At 44.2% G+C, this 8,771-nt stretch overlaps 1 protein-coding gene, 1 long non-coding RNA gene and 1 pseudogene across 4 annotated transcripts in view; 2 read left to right on the top strand and 1 right to left on the bottom strand.

Moving 5' to 3' along the window:
- The first annotated feature begins 823 nt into the window (after positions 1 to 823).
- Positions 824 to 4,283, top strand: LOC310662006 (serine/threonine-protein phosphatase 6 catalytic subunit-like; annotated as a pseudogene). The gene has a single exon. The product of its transcript is annotated as a serine/threonine-protein phosphatase 6 catalytic subunit-like (transcript).
- A 19-nt stretch (positions 4,284 to 4,302) lies between these two features.
- Positions 4,303 to 8,282, bottom strand: LOC310662024. The gene is made up of 3 exons (XR_014504201.1): positions 8,148 to 8,282; positions 7,350 to 7,431; positions 4,303 to 5,036 (listed from the first exon to the last, which is right to left on the bottom strand). It is a non-coding gene; the product is annotated as an uncharacterized lncRNA (long non-coding RNA).
- The window catches only part of NFE2L1 (NFE2 like bZIP transcription factor 1), a 33,524-nt gene continuing 33,029 nt past the window's right edge, over positions 8,277 to 8,771 (top strand). For both annotated transcript variants that reach the window (XM_083408609.1, XM_083408605.1), the window contains exon 1: positions 8,277 to 8,750. The gene's annotated coding sequence lies outside the window, so the exon portion shown is untranslated. The remainder of the gene's footprint in view (positions 8,751 to 8,771) is intronic.

Genomic DNA, 8,771 nt, shown 5'->3' with positions numbered 1-8,771 from the left:
GGCATGGAGCCATTTGTTGCACTCCATTAAGATTCACCCCCCTCCTGAGTTTCATGTTTCTTCTTCTTTTTAAGCAGTGTATTCTGTGCCACTGTAATCCAGTTAGCAGCTTTATTGAGCAGGTCACGCCCATGTTTATGCAGGGACTGTTTTATCCAACACACCTGTTCAGGCAACTGGCTTCCTCTCCCTCCCTCTCTCTTTCTAAAACCCAGCATCACATTACCCTGATAAATAGGTCTCGTGATGCAACAGCTTCCAAATGAATTCTGCAAGCGCTGCATATGGAATGTGGCAAGAGCTGGTCATTCTATCTCCTGCTACCAGGTCATTAATTGGGGGTGCCTGCGTGAGATGACTTATCGCAAGCTAGCTATCATTTAATGTGCTTTTAGTGGCTATTTTAGGATGTCTCTCTCACTCTTCTCTTGATATGTCTTCAGTATTTGTACATACAGAAAAATGAAATCTGGATTGAAGTTCCAGAAGAGCCTTCTCTGGAACTTCAGAGTTCCCAAGGCTTTCTGGTGACCACACTTGCGTCTCCAGAAACAAATTGGGAGGAACAAAGAAGTGGGGTGTGTGGCAACCTTTTGAAACAGCATCGCATGTCTGATAAACAGCCTGTTCCAAAACCAAGTGCTGAGTAGCCTCTACACCAGCAGCAATTTTTTGCAGAACAGACTAGGATCTTGGAGACCATGGTTTAAATCTCCACTCAGTCCTTATATTCACTGAGTGACCCTGGGCCAGTTGCTCTTTTGGGGCAAGGTAGTTGGCAGAGGGAGGGAGGGAGAGAGAGAGAGAGAGAGAGAGAGAGAGAGAGTCAACCGCCATCACCACCAGTTTTCAAAACCTTTAGTGGAGCTGACCAGCATTAACTGATCTTCACAGAATTGTCCTGTTTAAGTTACAGTGGTACCTTGGTTCTCAAATTTAATCTGTTTGACTCCCAAAATGGTTTAAAAACCAAGGCGTGGCTTCCGATTGGCTGCAAGAGCTTCCTGCACTCAATCGGAAGCCACGGAAGTCACGTCGGGCGTTTGGCTTCTGTAAAAGGTTCGCAAACCGGAACACTCAAGCGCTTGTGTGACTACGTCTGTGACCTTCTTCTAGAACAGGGGTGGCCAAATTCCAAGAGACTGTGATCTACTCACAGAATTAAAAACTGGCATTGATCTACCCCCTTTTTTTAGGGGTTCAGGTCAAAGTTGTTGAGCTTTTTTGAGAGGGGTGGCCTGGCATTGTTTTGCGGTCAGAGAGGAACAGCAACTCACTGAAGGATCACTGGGGTAAATACAGCCTCGGTTTGTAAACTCTGTCTTCCGTTCTCCAACAATGGAGGGCACGGCGAGAGGGCGGGAAGGGGGCCAGCGATCGACCAAAACCTCGCAGGGATCGACTAGTAGATCGTGATCGACCTGTTGGACATCTCTGTTGTAGAAGAATCTAATGTGCAGCCAGTTTCTACACCAGTTACAGTCTGTGGCAACATACATGGACAGTTTTATGATTTATGTGAATTGTTCAGAACAGAAGGTCAGGTTCCTGACACAAACTATACATATTTATGGGTGACTTCGTAGACAGAGGCTATTATAGCCTTGAGACGTTTGCCTATCTTCTTGCCCTGAAAGCAAAATGGCCTGATTGCATCACACTTTTACGTGGGAATCATGAGAGCAGACAGGTAACTCAAGTGTATGGGTTTTACGACAAATGCCAAACCAAATATGGCAACGCTAATGCCTGGAGATATTACATCAAAGTTTTTGACATGCTCACGGTAGCAGTGTTACTAGATGAGCAAATCTTCTGTATACATGGGGGCCTATCTCCAGACATAAAAACACTGGACCAGATTCAGACCATTGAGCACAACCAAGAGATCCCACACAAAGGAGCTTTTTGTGACCTTGTTTGGTCTGATCCAGAAGATGTGGACACCTGGGCCATAAGTCCCCAAGGAGCAGGCTGGCTGTTTGAGGCAAAAGTCACAAATGAGTTTGTCTATATCAACAACTTAAAGCTCATCTGCTGAGCCCACCAGCTGGTGCATGAAGGTTATAAATTCATGTTTGGTGAGAAGTTGGTCACAGCTATCGCTGTGGAAATATTGCCTGAATCATGGCATTTGAAGGTGCAAATACAAGGGAATCAAAGCTCTTCTGTGCAGTTCCAGACTCAGAATGTGTGCTTCCCTCAAGAACCACACCGTATTTCCTCTGAGATGTGGCTTTGCCGTCCCATACCCTTTTGTGACGTACCTTTTTAGCACTTTGCTGCTGAAATGCTGCCTCTTGCCTTTTATATTTTTTAATTATCTAAATGTGTTGTATATGGTCAATAGGGATGCATATTTCAATCTCTTTCTCTCTCTCTCCTCTTACCTCTCTCCCTACCCTACCTGACTTGCCAGCTTTTGAAATGTCTCTGAACACCTACCTAGCTGTTTTGTAATACTTGTGATTTGTTTATTTTTAGTTCAGTTCTTTTTTTAAATAGGGACACTGCATTTTCCCTTTAAAGAAATAAATCTAAACAGCAAAACATCAGAACTAGTCGGATCTTCTTTCATTCAAGGGGTTGACTTTGGGGAGGTTGTTTTTTTGAATAAGCTGTTTAAAATTTCCAGCAAAGTTGTATTTGGTGTGCATGATGGTACTGTCCAAAGCCCTGCTAGTGAGCACATTGCCAAGATGTAAAAAAAAATGTCCTGGTTTATATTTTGTTTTAATTCAGCATAAATACATGGTTTTAATGGCTGCTCCTGATCTCCCGCCACCCGTTGCTTCTATTATCTGTTTTATTTTTAGGATTTAAACTAAAATGCAAAACCTTGTACAGTTATTTGGATTTGTACATTGAAATAATGGTTCTGGTTTCTCAGATACCTTGTCTTTTTAATAAAGTCATATTCTGAACTCAAGTCTCTGGGTAAAGCATTCAACCCTACATTGTTGATGTGGGGAAACTAATAATTCAGGATGGCTCCTCAAGCTTTCCAATGGAAGCTATTAAATCTGTGAGGAGGTAGAAGCAAAGGGGGCAAGCTGTATCTCAACAAGTTGTCCCATCTGAGTTTCTCCCCATTCCTTCAGTCCCTGCAAGAGAGTTGACTTCAGATGGGGATGTTCACTAATATACCTGTTCACAACTCATCAGATAGAAGCCAGTAACCCTGCACTGGGGACCATGCTCTGGATGTTTCAAGTGCTGCAAGGCTTTGCCCCCTGGTCTACCAGAACTACCCTGTTTAGTTCCCAGAATATGAGCTTCTTAAGAGCTGGCAATCCTACACTTGCTTCCTACTCCACTACGGTGAAGCATGGGAGGGAGTAGGCTAGACCAGAACCTTTCTCCCTGCAGTTACTGGGTTGTTTTTTTTTTAACTTGCAGGCGGTATTTTATTGGGGTGGGTGCATTAAAATTCTGCACCCTTGCAGCCTGAGGTAGTACACTGCACTCTAATTATACAACATGCGTTGACCAAGGCTGCATTCTCACAGTGCACCTGTTTTCATGTGACTAATATCAGCTTTCATTGGTTCCTGCTTGGCTTTGTTTTGTGAGCCTCTTCATTGCTCATGTACCGTCTCTCACCTGTCAGCCTGCCAAGCATTATCTAACATCTCTGTCCTTTTGAAACACGGAATGGTGTAATCTTAATTACTATTTATCATCGCTCAGATGATTGTGAACTTTGTACCCGTTCTCCTCTGGCCTAGCTCTGGCTGACACACCTTGGTACTGTGAGGCCTTGAAAATCCGCCCCAGAGTTGGCATCTCCACCCTCCACAAGAGAACTGTGGAGCCATTCATGCATGGTAGACAAGCAAGCTGAAATAGAACATCTTTCCGTCCGACTCTCTCTCTCTCTGTCTTTATGATTCGGACAGATCCTTAGGGAGCGTTGTACAAGGCACCTCTCCTTTAATGGCCAAATTCAGGGCTTGATTTGAGAGGGGCTCAGCAGAACTCAAAGAATTATGCTCTGAGCGTGCCAGAATCCTGACTACAAATCCCTACACATTTAGCATTAGGAAAACATGTTACCAGAAAAGAGGGTCTGACTTCCAGACAGGTTAGAGGCTCCTCTCATTTCATAAGCTAAACTTAGCGCAGTTTATACTCCATAAATCAACAAAAATTGCATACTTGCCCATGACTGTTAAGGCTGCAGTCTCTTGCACTCTTATTTGGGAGGAGATTACATTGAGCAAACTTTTATTTACTTATTTTATTTTATTTTTCATCCTGCCTTCATCCAAGTTAAAGCCCCAGGTTTCTGGAAACAATAATTTTATTAAAGATTTTTCAGACTGTAACACAGAATCGGCAGAGTACATATTGTCAAATATCTGAACAACAACAACAAAAGAATTATTCACTCACCATTGCATGTCTTCATGTGTCTATTGTAATAAACTGCAGGGAATATTCAGGCCACACTCAAATGCATAGCTCCTCCACAAATTAATCTGGGACAATCTGGCCTGCATTTGCTCTCTATTCCAGTTTTGAGAAGTTAAGAATGATATCCAAACAGCCTCTAAGTGGTCATTTTTAGCATACTTAATCAGCTCCCAATTTATGTTAAACATTCAAGTAATGCCATTTCCCAAACATTATCCAGTCAGCCCTTTACCAGTTTTTGTAAGGATATGTTTGTATTGTTTCAACTACAAAAATAGAATAATAGAAAGATAATATACCTAAAAATAGAGAGTAATCGGCAATATCCCTCATCCAATAGTTCATAGCCATCTTATCCTAACAGGTTTCTCCATCAGGGGTGTCCAGAACAAGTGATATTTTTATAGTATTTTATGCCCAATGTGTTATGTACTGAAGTTCTCACCCTGGGCCAGCAGGGGGATACTGTAGATAGTTTTCACTCAGGTCCACATATGCAAATAAGGGGTTGAAAGTGACATTCAGTGATTGGATAGTTACAGAAAGTGGTTACTGTTGCATTGTAGTGGAGCTCTATATAAGCAGGTTGGCTGAACCCTTCAGTTCAGTTCTGTTCTGGCCTGTGAATAAACAAGAGCTGTTTGAAGAATCGCTGTTTTGTCTGATATGTTCACCCACAAATTAACACAATGCAAAAGCCATTACAAAAACCAATCGCTTGCAAAGTCATGTCTTAATGCTTGTGCTTGTTTTGCTAGCTACTTTCATTTCACAACCTATTGGTATGCCATTCCATTATACTTCCTCCTTCCCCAGATTTCCAATTCTTCTCAACCACCTGCTTTACAAATTTTCCAGTGACTAGATAACTCCAAATGAACAGCTGTGAGCAAAAGAATTATTAGGTCTTGGTGAACTTATATTGGTGTCATCTGGCTGCACTATTGCCAGTAGGGCCAGGGCCAGGTCAGGTGGGATTGATTGCCCTTTAATGTCTGGGATTTTGTAAATATCACTTCCCAAAAACCTTGAACATATACTATCACATATGGCCCATATGCACAGTTGTGCAAGTTGTGCAAGGCAAGAGCTCTCCCTCACATTTTTTTTTCAAAAGTAGGTTATCTTTCCCAAACTGCGTAACCCCTCACCCCAGCTCATCTGACCTTCAGTATTCATACGTGGGCAGTGATGCCAACTAATATATAGAATGATGAAAGATGAGATAACATACGTAATCTTAAACTTTTATTTTCCTTATTTGAGCGATGCATATCGTACCCCTCAATAAAATTCTTGACAGGTATTTTGGAGTGCTTTGGGACTAGCTTGACAAGTAAAATACACTTTATCTGTATTGTATATTAATTGCTGCTATTCAGATTGACTATAGTGTTTCTAAGCTGTTGTGACATATTTGACATCTAGCTAAATAAGAAAACAAGGGCACTATATTTGAGTTATGCTGGCTGAATGGTCTTAGGAAGTGGCTAAGTGCTGTTAGCGCTGCTTTGCCAGTCCAGATGGAATTACACCTCCAGCGTGACACTTAAGCTGATGGAACTCTGCTGGTATGTTGGCAGAGATACTGTGCTGGCAAAGTGACACTGGTAAATAGGACAGGTGCGGTGGGGAAAGCAGAATGGGATGGAATCATGGGTGTGCCCTGAGCAGGGCATAGTTACACCTCTTATCGGTGGTTGCAAGAACAAATGATCCCTATATTCTAAACAAAATGCTTGTTTAACCTGGAGGTAGGCTGTATGAATTGTGTATTGCTTTGTAATGATTTGTTGGGTCTCTGGACCGTAATAAAGATTGATGAGTTACACCTCTTCATTTCCAAGACATGCCCATTTGACAGTGGAACATTATGCCAGGTCTGAGGTTGGTGCAAGTCAGTGGCGTAGCGTGGGTTGTCAGCACCCGGGGCAAGGCAAGTAATTTGCGCCCCCTAACCCGTGGATTTGCGCCCGCTAACCCGTGGATTTGCGCCCCCTAACCCCCAGATGTTGCGCCCGGTGCGGCCGGCCCCCTCTGCACCCCCCCACGCAACGCCACTGGTGCAAGTAATTTTGCCTCCCATAGAAGCTAGCAGGGAGGAGGGAATTACATAAAAATAATAGCAGCCCTCCCACCTCCTTCCCCACCCACCTCAGAATGATAAGAGCATACAGGAGTCAGCAAACTTTTTCAGCAGGGGGCCAGTCCACTGTCCCTCAGACCTTGTGGGGAGCCGGACTATATTTTTGGGGGGGAATGAACGAATTCCCATGCCCCACAAATAACCCAGAGATGCATTTTAAATAAAAGGACACATTCTACTCATGTAAAAGCATGCTGATTCCTGGACCGTCCGTGGGCCGGATTTAGAAGGCAATTGGGCCAGATACGGCCCCCGGGCCTTCGTTTGCCTACCTATGGCATAGGATATGCCTTCCACTGGCATATCTGTAGCATGGTGCGAGTAGAGGACTGTTTTGCTTGGTTGCAATCCTATACTCACCTAGGAGTAAGCCCAGCTGAACTTAATGAGACTTCATAATTGCTATCTTTAGGATTGCAGTTTAAAACGTGTCTTTAGTGGTAATTTCATCCTTGGTTGGGTGAACAACAACATTTTAACAGAAGAATTTGCTTGTGCAGAGGGGGAGGGCACAGATTATAATAGTTTTAAAACTTAACATGTAAGCATCGTGTGATCCTGTTTTGAGATTCCAAGGTGTTTGAGAAGCTGTTCATGATCAATAAACAAATTTGTGTTTTTGAGTATTGTTTTAATGAAAGATAGGTAAATAATTATGACATAACTCAAAACCCTAAGTTTCTGATTTAACTATTTGGCTTTTGAAACTTCCAGGTTTTGGTAAGTAAAATCCAAAATTGTGACATTTTGAAAATAGGCGTTTTGAAACAGAGTGCAGTATACTTACACAAATTCTCACATTTTGGCTCTAAAGCCTTTCTGTTACTTGATGTCATTTTCAGTTTCATACCATGTCGTGTTTGGAATACCTGCAAGTTTAAATTATTGAGTGAATTTAAAGTTTTATTGGGTACGAGGAAACCGTGTACATTGTCAAATGTGTTTCCCAAATCCCTCTATTTTATCTTTCTCTAAACTGTAAATTAGGGACGCGAGTGGCGCTGTGGGTAAAACCTCAGCGCCTAGGACTTGCCGATTGCATGGTCGGCGGTTCGAATCCCTGTGGCGGGGTGAGCTCCCGTCATTTGGTCCCAGCTCCTGCCCACGTAGCAGTTCGAAAGCACCCTTAAGTGCAAGTAGATAAATAGGTACCGCTTTATAGCGGGAAGGTAAACGGCGTTTCCGTGTGCTGCGCTGGTGCTGGTTCGCCGGAGCAGCTTCGTCACGCTGGCCACTTGACCCGGAAGTGTCTGCGGACAGCGCTGGCTCCCTGCCTCTAGAGTAAGATGGGCGCACAACCCTAGAGTCGGACACGACTGGCCCGTACGGGCAGGGGTACCTTTACCTTTAAACTGTAAATTACAAATATGAAATTCACAGATTGATAGATAAATTGTATAAATATTTTTGAAGGATTGGAGAAAAGATTTTTCATCATTCCTTTTTTAAAATCCAAAAGCTCCTTTCAGATTTGAGTTCAATACTGGCGAAGTGAGAATTTAAAGTTTGGCAGCTGCCATTCGCACAGGTTCCTTCCCCTCCCCGGCCTCTGAGGGTTCGTCCTTGGTTGCCCGTAGCAACCCACCTAAGATGTCGCTCCCTCATAAGGTGAGACACAGGCCGCTATGAATGTACGGAGATTACGTATTGGGGTGGGAGGGGGAAGGGCTAAGGACCCGTTGCGGATGGCAACAGCGTCCAAAGACAATGGGAACGACCGTAGTAACTATTCGATCGGCGGTTGGTTGCTACATCCGTCGCTCAAACCACATAGCGCGGGGAGCCTCGCGAGCGTTTAACGGATTGGCGAATTTGTGATGTCAGTCGGCGCTCAGTCCGGCCGGCCCACTACTATAGCAATTGGGACTTTCCCCTTATCAGAGTCTTTTTTTTTTTTTTAATGCCATCCTCATCTACCGTTCCCTCCCCCCCGAGCGCGCTCCGATTGGCCGTTATGATGTCACTCGCTGGGAGGTTTGGAGCTGTGAAGTCTGCTTATCCTCTGATTGGGCAATCGAGCTGTCGCTCGCCCCAGTCTTAGAGGAGGATTGGACGAGGCAGCGCGGCGGGCGGGGAGAAGAGTGGTGGTAGACGGGCGCTGCTGTTTGGGGCTCGGGACCGGCTCCGGGGCAAGGCCCGCCTGAAGGCAGCGGCGGGTGCTGAAACAACGGGAGCTGGGGGAGAGAAGGTATGAAACGAAGTGGGGTGG

Source organism: Podarcis tiliguerta (assembly GCF_965153285.1).
Source record: "Podarcis tiliguerta genome assembly, chromosome: 13".
Classification (NCBI taxonomy): domain Eukaryota; kingdom Metazoa; phylum Chordata; class Lepidosauria; order Squamata; family Lacertidae; genus Podarcis; species Podarcis tiliguerta.
Note: the sequence above shows the minus strand (reverse complement) of the source record. Positions and strands in the feature narration are given on the sequence as shown.